The 12785-nt window shown below is 40.3% G+C and overlaps 1 long non-coding RNA gene across 2 annotated transcripts in view; it reads left to right on the forward strand.

Annotated features, from left to right (window-relative positions):
- The first annotated feature begins 26 nt into the window (after positions 1–26).
- Positions 27–12785, forward strand: part of LOC109246829 (uncharacterized) — a 45532-nt gene continuing 32773 nt past the window's right edge. For both annotated transcript variants that reach the window (XR_008417843.1, XR_008417842.1), the window contains exons 1-2: positions 27–586; positions 1205–1420. This is a non-coding gene — a long non-coding RNA (uncharacterized LOC109246829). The remainder of the gene's footprint in view (positions 587–1204; positions 1421–12785) is intronic.

Raw genomic sequence — 12785 nt, forward strand, 5'->3', positions numbered from 1 at the left:
GTCCCGGCCAACCCCCTCCTCTCTAACTCTTTTCAAGACTCCTTTATCCATTGTTATTTACTCGACGAGGCAAGAGATAAAGGGAAGCGGGCGAACGAATGACGTGAGTGGGTTTCACTCCCCAGCCAGCCCGTTAAAAGGCCCGTGGAGTCGCGCTCGAAGGGCCCTACTTTGCGGCGCGGAGGAGCATCGTGGTGGCGATTTTGTAGTCCGACGATCGTTGAGCCGGCCTCCGATTGGCTGGTTCGTACCTGCAATGCGTCACTCGAGCTCGCAGCCGCCGCCGGGACGCGGTGCGGCTTCTGCCGTTGCTGGTCTGGCCGCGCTGTCCTGGCAACTGCGCCAGGCGGCAGAGTCGCTTTCCTTGCGCTTGGTTGGAGAACCTTCCTCCTCCACCCATCCTTCTCTCCCACACTCACACACACACTTTCCCGCCCCTTGTGCAGGGGTAGGCGAAAACACCTTAGGCAGATAAAGAATGACGCTGAAAGACCCCAGGAAACCTGTACCCCGCGCTCAGCTTCTCGGCCTCGTGCAGGTCACACGTTTTTCATTTTACTCCTTCACGAAACCAATAAAAATCTAGGTAAGGATAAATGCAGCTGCTTAGCTGTGAGACTAATCCGAAAGGGTCTTCCGTTTAGACTTGCCATGCGCCTTTCTTACCAGGGGGTCCTTTCCCAGAAAAGTCACTCAGAAACCACCTCTCCGAGATTCTGTCGGATTAGTCACCCCCAAAGCCCCTTGATAGTGTGGAATAAAGGGTCCTCGTTTGGAGTCAGACCTGGGTGCAAGTGTTGGTTGGTCCACTTTGTTAGATGTGTGACCTTGGAGGAGTCATTTAATCTTTAGCCTCATTTGTAAAATGGAGGTAATAGTTATCTCATAAAGCTTATCGTAAGGATTAGAATAATATGAAAATTAGATTAATGTAAAATGTTAAAGTTTCTGGCACAGGGTAAGTACCCAAGTGGTCACTGTAATATACCTTACCCTCATTACAAATTTGCCCATTTGGGTCTCCAACCTCTCAGATTTAAACGGACGTTTAAAAAAACTTGTCAGAGTTCACTCCTTGAAATGGGAACCCTTGTGTACTGTTGATGGGAACCTAAAATGGTACAGCCACTGTGGAAAAACAGTATGGCAGTCTCTTTAAAAATTGGAAGAGAATTCCCATATGATCCAACAATTCCACTTCTAGGTATGTACCCAGAAGAACTGAAAGTAAGATCTTGAAGAGCTATTGGTATGGCCATATTCAAGGCAGCGTTATTCGCTATAGCTAAAACTTGGAAGCAACACAAGAATGGATAAGCAAAATGTGGTATATACATACAATGGAATGTTATTCAGCCTTGAAAAGGAAGAAAATTCTACAACATGCCACCACATGAATGAACCTTGAGGACATTATGCGGTAAGTGAGAAATAAGCTAGTCACAAAAAGAGAGATACTATATGATTCCATTTTTTTTTAATGTTTATTTATTTTTGAGAGAGAGAAAGAACAGGGAGGGGCAGAGAGGGAGGGAGACACAGAATCCCAAGCAGGCTCCAGCTGTCAGCACAGAGCCCGATGTGGGGTCGAACTCTTGGACTGCAAGATCATGACCTGAGCCGAAGTTGGATGCTTAACCAACCTAGCCACCCCTGATTCCATTTATATGAGGAACTTAGAGTAGTCAAAATCACAGAGACAGATAGTAATCTACTAGGGGCTTACCACTAGATTATTAGATAGTGATTACCAGGGTCTGGGGCAGGGGGACTGGAGAGTTACTGTTTAATGGGTATGGAGTTTCATATCTACAAATGAAAAGAGTTATAAGGATGGATGGTGGAGATATTTGTACAACATTATGAATGTATTTAATATCACTGAACTGTACACTTAAAAATGGTTAAGGTGGTCAATTTTATGTGTATTTTATCACACGCATTTTTTTTTAAATTAGCTCCTTAGTCCCACCCCCAAATAAGTAAGCATATTCATAACCTGGAACATTTAATAATCGGATAGTGAACACCTGTGTGAGTTCAATTTGACTGCAGTGTAGTTGTTACCATAGAAGGGGTTTACAAGGCACAGAGGAGAGGACCTTAGCGCACCACAGAGGTTCCAAAAGGGATTTCTAAAGAAGATAACTCCTAAATTGAGTCTGTTATGATAAATGGCCTAGGAAACAGGCAAAAGGCAGGGAGGAAAAGAGAAGTAAGTTCCAGATGAAAGAAAACAGAGCAAAGGCCAAGAGTCATGCAATTTGATTGCATGGCCTGGTGGAGGAGCTGCCAGTGATTAGGCATTACCAGAACCTGCCAGGCACAGGAGAGGGTTGCTGGGAAGTTAGGAAGGAACTAGGGTTTAATGCTCAGACTGCATTTCCTCAAGAAGGTTGTTGGTAGAGCTGCTGTCCAGAAGAATCATCTTAGGCCACATTAAAGCCTTAAAATTTCCCAGTAAAAAGCACAGGCATGTGGACCCTTGAAACCTAAGCAAGCAGCATTTTTAGCAAGCCAAGGTGAAATCTTGCCTACTGAGAAGAAGGTTGCCCAGCAAGACCAGGATGTTCTGTAACTGCTATCTGCACATACTTGGAAAGCTTCAGTGGAATTTAACCTCCTTTAGCCTATTTAGACATTTCTTCATACCATCAAAAGTATTTACTAGGCCAGGGATGGATCCTCTTTCTTTCAGTCATGTAAATCAGACATAAAGTAAGTGCTCTTTCAATTAGTATTGGCAGCACTGTGACCTTCCTTTCAGATGAATGGCTATTTAATGAAAACTCAGGATCCTGTGCTTCTACTGTCCTTGCCAACGTAGTGATGTGATGAGACGGGGGTGGGGGAGGTAATTAACTTTATCCCACAAATGAAATACCATTGAGAATGTTAGTTAAAAGTGGGTACCTCTGCTTCAGAATCTAAGCTGGAGACACAGACCTAAGGCCATGGTTCCTGTACTGTTCATTCTGGTAGCTCTCACATCTTTCAAGGTATTCCTCAGAAATTTGTCTCTGATTCTTCCTCAGATGGAAAAGCCATCAACAATCTTTTCTCTCAGCTTAGTCACTAAAAATATTCTCTTCACACAGTACCCCGTCAGCATGCATGATTTTACATATGAAATTTTTAATGATAGGAAATTGAATGACAAAGTGAATAATCACCTCTTCTAGAAAATGAATTTTTAAAAGGATTTATGTATAACGTATAACAAGCAAAAGCTTAAGTGTAATATATACGTGCATGCTTAGAGTTGTAGGTATTGAATCAATAAACTTTTAAACAAATATTTGGTAATGAAGCATGTGTGAAGAGACTACAGGAAAGTTCTTGGTTTCTTAGGTTGAATTTCAGTAAGGCTTCTCTTGCAGAAACTTCCTTGCTGACCTCTCCAAGATGAGAAAGAAAATGAGAAAAAAGTCAAGACTTACATTTAAAGCCATTGTGGTTTATGTGTATTTGAGACTGTTCCAAGTCAATTTATTTATAGAGCATTTGTCTTCCACAAGATGACATACAGTGCAGCCTGACTTTGGCAATTGCCAACTGAGAAGCAAAGTTGATGACAACTGTCACGTCAAGGCCTAGGAGGCGGTTGGTTGTCTTTCTTTTTCCCCTTCCTGATTGGTGAGATCTCACAGCTTTCTACCTTTGTCCATCTTAGGAAAATGAGAATGTACTTCCTCTCCAGGCCCCAGTTCCTCAGTTTGCAGAACACAGATAACATAAGCCCCATCCTTTGATATTTCCTTCCCATAGTTTCTCTCCTCCAGCCAACTGTGCTAACCAACAAGCGCAGAGGCCAATCAGAGCAGCATTCTTGATTGTAGGGCCTATGTGATTCTTGACAGGTGAAAGAATTAAGCCCTAAATGCCCTAAGGCATCAAGGTATGCATCAGCTTCTCTCCTATGCATCTAGAATGGCATGTGTTGTATGTCAATTTTGAGAGAATTGAGAAAATAGTACTCAAATCATTTTCTTGTTCTGTGGATTGGATAAGGAGCTCTGGTTGAGAAAGTGAAGCTATCCTTTTCCAGGATTATGGGGCGAAACAGAGCTGGGACAGGAATCCAAACAGGTCATGAGAATGTCTTACCCACAGCATCCTCAGTTCGATAAACTGAGGTGAAGAGGGTACAGAAAAACATCCTGCATGGGCTTATGCTCATATACATAGGAAAAATTGAGAGTCATTAGCTTTGATATTGACATACCGCCTTTTATTTATTTGCTCATTCAAAAAAATTGAGATGTCATTTTCGTGTGACCATCTAGGGTTTGCCTAAAACTGAAGGTTTTCCCGGGACATAGGACGTTCAGCACTAAAGCCAGACAGTCTCAAGCAAACCAGTGTGATTGGGCACCCTAGAAACTGACCACTCAATCAATAAAAACCAGTAGCCTATTACTTGCAGAATGTGCAATGATAAGAATGAGCATAGGAGACCATGAGAGCATGTAGGAGGACAACCTAATGGGCAAGGGGATGACATCCTAGAGAATGTGATAAATAGCGATTTGAGTAGAGATGGACAAAGAGGAAAAAGTGTTTGAGGCAGGAAGAAGACACATAGAGGAATAGAGATATCATTACCACCTCCATCATTGACATCATCATTAGTACATTCACTAATGTACATCAGCCACTGACGATTGGGTGCTTACCATGGGCCAGCCACTGTGCTGACCACATTACATACATTGTCCATATTGTTGACCATTTCATTCCTCATGAAATACTCTTCTCTCTTGGCTTCGGGAATGACCCCTTCCTAATACTTCTATTTCTCTGGCAATTTGTTTCAAGCTCCTTGGCTGGCTCCTGCACCTGTTGCTTAAAGGGTAATGTGCCTCCAGATTTAAGCCATGGCTCTCTTCCTTATGACTTTGACACCTGCCCTGAGCAAACTTCCCACTCCCATAGCATTCGCTAGTGCCGATGACCTCCAAATATGGCCAGAGGTAAAGTCTTCCCTAAACTCCTGATTGTATTTCCAGCCACTCAGCCTGGCCCTAACATTTGTGGACTCAGTCAAGAGTACAAACATGCTTGTATAGCATATGTTAAATATGTTGAAGTTGTAAGTCAAGTTAACAAACGAATATGTTCTATTCTTCTACCTTGAGAGATAAACTTTCATAATCACCTGGACAGCCGTGGCCAATTTTAGAATCTTGAACTTACCGACCAAATTGTGGAAGTATAAGGAAGCCATCCTCTAACCCACAGCCTACCCATTTCTTTTCTCACTGCCAGCTCCATCCACATTGTGAGAGGTCTTGCATATTCACTTGTGTGGACACTGTGGTCCTGAGTAGGCTCCATATACAGCCCCACAAATAGTTGCTTCTTGTCCATCCTTCAAGGCCTAGAGACATGCACCCTAGAGATACAGTTTGCTCTTTGGAGAGTGGACCTGAGGAGGAAGCCTACATGGGAAGCAGGGTCAGTGCTATTTGATCAAGGAATCCCGTAATCCTAGGGACAGAGAATAGTCTTAAGGGGTGGGGGAATGTGGGTTCTAGGTAGGATGTCCTCTTGGCCCTTTATGTAGAGGTGTATTTGAAGGAGGGACACAACCAGGTTCTCTGAAGTGAGGCTAGGCCAGGGCCCTCTCTTGTACTCCTGAAAATGCCTACTGGCGACTCTTCTGGAGGCCCTCAGGCCCTAAAACCACATCCAAATTGAACCTCTCATATTTTCACCCCAACCTACTCTCCTCTATTCTAGCTTCATTGAAGAGCACCTCCCTGTCACCCAAGCCACACTGAACCACTTGCAGATATCTGCATACACTACACTGTTTTCCATTTTGTCTTTCCTCATGCTGCTCCCTCTGCCTAGAACATCCTTCCACACTTTCCCACTGCCTGCTACACATGTGCTCATCTTTGGCACAAGCATCATATCCCCTGTGCTGTCTTCCTAACCCACCAGCCGTCTCCCTTTGGCCCAAAGATAAATAATCACTCTCTCTCAAAATATCCTTATATGGTACTATTTCCTTATAGGTTGGTGATACCAGCTGAGTCCCTTGAGGGACCGTAATTGTGTTTGCACCCTTACCACCTTGCTTCATGCTGGGACACAGTTGATGCCCAGTAATTTTGTCGAATGAGTAAGTGGACGAATGGACAAAGATATTATCATTTTGCACTTGCCTTTTCCACATGGCTTTGAAAAATAACTCAGAAGATTATTACAAAGTGTGAGTTGTCTTATAAATAATAAAACAAAGGGCACCTAGGTGGCACAGTCAGTTAAGTGTCTGACTCCTGATTTTGACTCAGGTCATGATCTCACCATTCATGAGATCAAGCCCTGCGTTGGGCTCTGTGCTGACAGCATGAAGCCTGCTTGGGATCGTCTCTCTCTCTCTCTCTCTCTCTCTCTCTCTGCGCCCCTCCCTTGCTTTTGCACACTCTCTGTCTCAGAATAAATAAACTTTAAATAAATAAATAAATAAATAAATAAATAAATAAATAAATAAACAAGTAACATAGAAAGTAGCCAGCAAGACAATCTCGTCTTCTAATCTAAGTTATTATTTAAATAAATTTGAAAATTCTAAATACATATTTAATCAAATGTAATTTTCATTTTCCTTGGGATTTTTTATGTCATTGTATAATTGTTTATACAGTTTTCAAACTGTATTTTTTCTCATCTTAGAAAATTTAAGGTTCAGACTGCATTAGCTTGATGAAGTAAGAATTAAAGCAATTAACCACCACATAATTAAGCTAAAAAAAAATTGTGCTTTCAACAGTGCCTGGTTTCACAGAAAAAAGGTGATTTATGTCGTGGTTGGTATTCTATTGGCAGCATGGGGGCCTACATGGAAGTGTGAATTCTCTGCAACCTCGACTTTTAACCTCAAATCTATACGTCAAATTTTTAATTTCGTTTTCTCCCTACTAGCTTGGTTTGTGATTATCCTTTGGTTTAAACAATCAGGATTCCCATTTTCGTGGCTCTAAAGTTGATGCTATTGGGGTCCTCCTTCCCTTCACATTTTTTTTCTAGTCCCCATTTAACTATGTATCCCGTATTTCTAGGTTCTCCTCATGGAACTTGTAGTAAATCATCATCTGCTTTGAAAAAAGATTTTAAATTGTTCTAAACTTAACTACTTACTTGCCTTTTCTCTTTCATACATTTTCCATATTTCAATTTTCTTTACTGTGTGCTATGAATTATACTATCTACTATATCTTCCACGAAACTCTCAGTAACAATTTCAGTTTGGAAGCCCATCTGCCATTTTGCCAGTTTGAGATTCACTGACCTCTCTTCTATAGAGAAACCAGGAACCAGGGGCCAGTCTGTAAAGAAGGTTCACAGTTTGATGTGGCTATGGGATCAGATGCATCCTAGTAGAGCTTGATTAGAAACCTATGGGTTAGTGTCTGGACTTACTAAATTCCTCATGTTGTTTTTGTTTTTGATGCCATGAAATCATATTAACAAAAGAATGTATACTTGCTGGGGAATTATCACTTCTTGTGATTTTCCATGGTCTTTCCTGGAAGGAGGGAGCTTGGTTTCCCTCCTCCATGAGAAAAATGGGAGTCACTTAGAGAAAACATCTTCTTTATTTTACCTCCACATTCTTGCTTTCTTTGGTTCCAAAGTGAAAAGAGTCACGGCCCCTGCCATTCATGTGGGGGCTGAGGGAGACATAGATGTGCCCCTATTACAATAACAGGATTAATTAGGAATGAAAGAGCTTCTCTTTTTCTAGATTAAGCATTTTTTTAACTGTCAAATATTTTCTCAGAAATTTAGTTCTCTATTTTGAAAATTTTCAAATGTATGGAAAAATTGAAAGAATGATACAATAAACCATTCATATACTATCCACTTTGATTCAGCAATGGCTAGCATTTGCTACATTTGCTTTCTCTTTCTCTGTCTCTCTGTCTCTCTCTGTACACATACACTGATTGACAAATTTTTTTTGGATGAAACATTTGAAAGAAAGATAGTCATCATACTTCACCTGTGAATTTCAGCATATTTCTCCTGCGAATAAAGATATTCTCCTACAAAACAAAACCACAACACTGTTATCACAGTTTAAAAAAAAATTCTATAATGGGGCACCTGCATGGCTCAGTTGGTTCAGCTCAGGTCATGATCTCGTGGTTCAGTTTGTGAGTTCTAGCCCTTCATCACCCTGACAGCATGGAGCCTGCTTGGGATTCTCTCTCTCCCTCTCTGCCCCAACCCAGCTCGCATGCACATGTGTGCACTCTCTCTTTCTCCAAATAAGTAAACAAACTTAAAAAAAAATCCCTTTAAAAATTCTATAATACTATCTTATACTATCTATATATGTACATATATGTATGTGTGTGTGTGTATATATATATGTGTGTGTGTGTGTATATATATATATATATATATATATATATATATATATATATAATCCAATCTATACTTAAATTTCCCTAATTGTCTCCAAAATGATTTTATAGCTGTTTTCCTTTTCTCTAACTAGGATTTGACAAGGGTTGTACTTTACATCTCTTTAGGTTTCTAATTTCAATCCAGATAATTCCCCTTCCTCTGATTTTCACCTCATTTATATTTTAAAGGATCCAGAACAGTTTTCTTTTACAATGTCCACATTCTACATTCGTCTGATTGCTTTCTCATAGTATTACTTAATGTGTTTCTCTATCCTATAAACTAGAATTTAGGACTAAAGCCTTGACAAGATTCTAGTTGAAGACTTTTGGCAAAACTACTTCACAGGCAGTATTGTGTATTTTATACTGCCATCATCCTAAGAGCACATAAGAGCCAATGTTACATTCTTAGTGATGATAATTTGATCATGTAGTTAAGATGGCATCTACCAGGCCTCACCATCATAAGAGTGTGTTTTCCACATTTAATTGATAAGTAACCTGTGGGGTGATATTCTGCTAACATGTAAATATCCTTTCCCCAGCAGTTCTCCACCTAGTGATTTTATCATGCATCGATGACCATCATCTGTTAACTTGGTTACATTGAGGGTTATAAATGGCTTTTCTAATTCTGTGATCCCTCCCATATGTATTAACTTATATTCTTTTTGCAAAAAATATTCTTTCCTCCCTTATTCTCTCCTTTTCTGAGCATTACTGTTAACTGTTTTTTTTTAATTCAGTGTATTATAATCAATTACATTTATTTTAGGTTTTGGTGCTCAAGTTGTCCCAAATTTGGCCAATATTTAGAAGCCTCAGTCACCTAATGGATAAGGCATTGGCCTCCCAAATTTGGCCAATATGTGCTGTTCAGTCCAGTTCCTATGTTTTTTTGACCTATCTCTATCAATTTTTGAGTAGTTTGTTGTTTTCTGACACAAAATATTCCAGGCTAACCTTCTACTTTCTCTGCTTGGATCTAGAATCAGCCATTTTATTCAAGGATCCTCAGAGATGTCCAATGTATTTGATTCCAAACATGTAAAAAGTCATCATTCTATATTTGTTGTACTCAGCCTATCCATAAACACTTCAGTGGCTTTCCTTAGATCCTCAGAAGTTTTTCTTCTCAGTGCAGACTTTATTCTGGACCCTTGCTCTCAGTGCTTGGTTCTTTGTGTTCTCTCTGTGTAGCTCTTAGCATCTCCTTCAGTCCTTTCCCAATGTGTCATATTTATGAGTGTAAATTGTGAATACTGGGTCAAACTGGAAAATGGATAATATCACAAAGCCCATGTGGAAGCTGCAGGTGAAAAGGCCTAGATAGGCAGGGCCAGGACAAGAGAAAAGCAAGACCCTCAGCCAGAAGGATGCAGCTGCAACCTCCTTTGGCAAAGAGACCATGTCTTCCCATAGTCCCCCCTCTCATCCTCATACCTGCTTACTTCCCCAAAGGCAGAGAGAGCTTGGGGATACCAGGAACTTTGCTTTAATCTCATAGTTCAGTGTTTGGGGTAGGGTGATTCCAAGGTCAGGCGAGAAAAAGGGAGGGTGGCTATTACTCTAGGTCCCCAAAGACCTTTCCAATATTATATGGACCCATAAAACTATTATTTTGGCCATTTGTTTAGGAAGCTCCCATGTTAATTTATCTCTCATGTTCATGTTTAAGTTTCTTTATTTGAATATATTGTCTAGATTTACTATGTCTTTTTTTAAATGTTTATTTATTTATTTTGAGAGAGACAGAGAACAAGCAGGGAAGAGACAGAGAGAGAGAGAGAGTGACAGAGAATCCCAAGCAGGCCCCACACTGCCAGTGCAGAGCCTGATGCAGGGCTTGAGATCATGACCTGAGCCAAAATCAAGAGTCAGACACTTAATTGACTGAGCCATTCAGGCACCCCTATATCATTTAATAATAAGTGAAATTGGAATAATTTTACTTGCCAGTGATCTCTAGTTATCTTTATCATATTAAAACTCTTAGTTGTGGACCAAAGGTCTTTTTCAGCAGTGTCCCTCTGTATCTGGTGATAGTATCTCCCAACAAGCCCTGCATTGTATTTCCCCCACCCCAGAAACTGTCTCTTGGGCTATACCTTCTCCTGTCTCCGAGTTGTACATCATATAGAGGACACATCACTGCACAGGGACTCAGAGGTAGGGATTTGTATCTAAGTCACCACCAACTGCTCTGTGATCTTGGGGTAAGTTTCATAGCCTCTCTGGACCTCAGATTGTAAATCAGTCACACGATCTCTTGATCTTAAGGTCCCTTTTAGTAAGGGGGGGGAGGAGAAATACCCTTAGAATGTTTTTCCTCAAGTTACAGATTGGTTTGAGTGGGAAGAGATTTCAGAGGTCATTTAATGTACTCCTTTAATGAGGAAATTTAGTCCCTAAAGATGAGGGGATTGCCCAAGGTCTTCTGTGTATATGAAGAAAGAGCCAGGTTTAGAACCCAGTTTCCCTGACTACCAAATTAGTCCCTTCTATACTATACTATACTATACTATACTATACTATACTGACTTTCACTCCCACCCTCTTTAAAATTCTGCTAACCCTCTAGTCCAGCCGTAGTAACTCCAGTAACACCCATCTCCTACCCTTCTCTCTTCCTTGTATGTTTTTATCTATTTTTTTAATGTTTTATTTATTTTTGAGAGAGAGGGAGGCGGGTAGAAAGAGAGGAACAGAGGGCCCGAAGCAGGCTCTACACTGACAGTAGAGTGCCTGATGCAGGGCTCCAACTCATGAACCGTGAGATCATGACCTGAGCCAAAGTGAAACATTCAACTGAGCCACCCGAGTGCCCCAGTTTTTATCACTTCTGATAATAATAATAATAGTAGCTAATATTTTTCAAATACTAAATTCTAGTTTCTGTTCCAGCCATTTTACATTTAGTATCACATTTAATCCTCATGGCAAACTTATATAGTCAGTTGTACAATCATCCAAGTTTACAGATGGAATAGCTGAGGGTTAAAGGATTTGCATAATTTGCCCAGTTCTCAGAATTAGATTTCTAACTCATCTCTATCTGACATCCACACCTATCCACAGCACTTTTCTGTCTGTGAATACAGGATACAGTTATTCATCCATCCATTGCTTACTAAGTACCTACTAGTGCCCAGCACTGTTCTAGGTACTATGTGAAATAAAAAGAAATAGAAGACTGTTCTAACTGGAGATGCAAAATCTATAAACATGAAACAAGTAGAATACAATTGAAGGCAACATGTATGATACAGGAATTCCAAGTAGTTCTTTTTTATGTCAATAGACTAAAAACTTTCCGAAGACAGGGTTTCCATCTGTGTTTTCTAGGATACATTGGACTACAGATAGATAATGGAAATAATCTGCTGTCAGACAACAAAACAGTGATTGGAATTGAGAAAGGTTTACTGAGAGCCAAACCAAAGTCATAAATTTATATCAAATTTGCAGGTCACATTAAGATTGTGTTAACTGTCAGCAGCAAGAAAAGTTGAGTACCTACTATATGCTAGGTGCAGTGATGGACACCTGAAAGAATCAAAGATAAGGGAGACAACTGGGACATTCAGACCAATCAAAGATAAGGCTGGATTGGGGGCCATACAGTGCCTTATTGCTGGTGTGATCAGAAGAGGCTGGACTTTAGGATTATTTGAAGCGTCTTGGGAAAATAGAATTATCTTCCAATGGGAAGTGGAAAGTGGCAAACTTGGATGTTTGGGAGTTTAATAAGAGGAGAGGAAGTTTGGGGTTTAAGCAAGAACTTAGAAAGTAGACCAGCAGTCTTCCAGTCTCTCACCACCCTTCACATCAAGGGGCAGGCTGCCTCGAGATAGGAATTTGACTTTGTTTTATTATACTGCTTTTTCTAGACTGACTCACTCTTGAGGTTGCTACATATTTATGAGTGAATAGTTTATTTATATATCTTTGCTAGACTTCAGAATTACTGAGTCAACTTCAAATCTTAAAGACAATACATTTAAAATCAGTTTGGTCTGTGACCCAATTTAGTTTGATCTGAGATACTCAAGTCTTTTTATTGGAGACTGCTTAAAAGTTGCTGAATTATGGTATGAACATATTACTGTTATCAACAGTGGAATCATTTCTTTCAAAAATGACATTGGATAATGTCAATGACATTTCTTTAAAAAATGACATTGGACTTCCTCTCCACTAGAGCTCTGTATCCTTCTACCTGGAGTTTTATGATATAGTAAAATAACAACAACAAAACACAGGGTTTCCTGGAGAGAGATAGAATCTTCTTTCTTGGGGTGCCTGGGTGGCTCAGTCGGTTGACTATCCAGCCTTGATTTGAACTCAGGTCATGATCCC

The sequence above is a fragment of the Panthera pardus genome, unplaced genomic scaffold (assembly GCF_024362965.1).
Source record: "Panthera pardus isolate Hobbes unplaced genomic scaffold, ASM2436296v1 HiC_scaffold_25, whole genome shotgun sequence".
NCBI lineage: Eukaryota > Metazoa > Chordata > Mammalia > Carnivora > Felidae > Panthera > Panthera pardus.